Below are 351 nucleotides of genomic sequence, written 5' to 3' on the forward strand. Positions count from 1 at the left end.
AGACTAAGCTATCACTCTTTGCAGATGATATGATGATCTACTTAAAAAATCCTAGAGAATCAACTAAGAAGCTTGTAGAAATAATCAACAACTTTAGCAAAGTGGCAGGATACAAAATAAATGCACATAAATCATCAGCATTTCTATACATTTCCAACACACTAGAGCAGCAAGAAGTAGAAAGAGAAACACCATTTAAAATCACCCTAGATAATATAAAATACTTAGGAATATACCTACCAAAACAAACACAGCAATTATATGAAAACAACTACAAAACACTTTCCAAACAAATAAAACTGGATCTAAACAATTGGAAAGCCATTGATTGCTCATGGGTAGGACGAGCTA

General features: G+C 32.5%; 1 protein-coding gene across 1 annotated transcript in view; it reads right to left on the bottom strand.

Annotated features, from left to right (window-relative positions):
* Nucleotides 1–351, bottom strand: part of CWF19L2 (CWF19 like cell cycle control factor 2) — a 162,587-nt gene that overhangs the window by 89,595 nt on the left and 72,641 nt on the right. The window lies entirely within an intron of this gene.

This window comes from Gracilinanus agilis, chromosome 3 (assembly GCF_016433145.1).
Source record: "Gracilinanus agilis isolate LMUSP501 chromosome 3, AgileGrace, whole genome shotgun sequence".
Classification (NCBI taxonomy): domain Eukaryota; kingdom Metazoa; phylum Chordata; class Mammalia; order Didelphimorphia; family Didelphidae; genus Gracilinanus; species Gracilinanus agilis.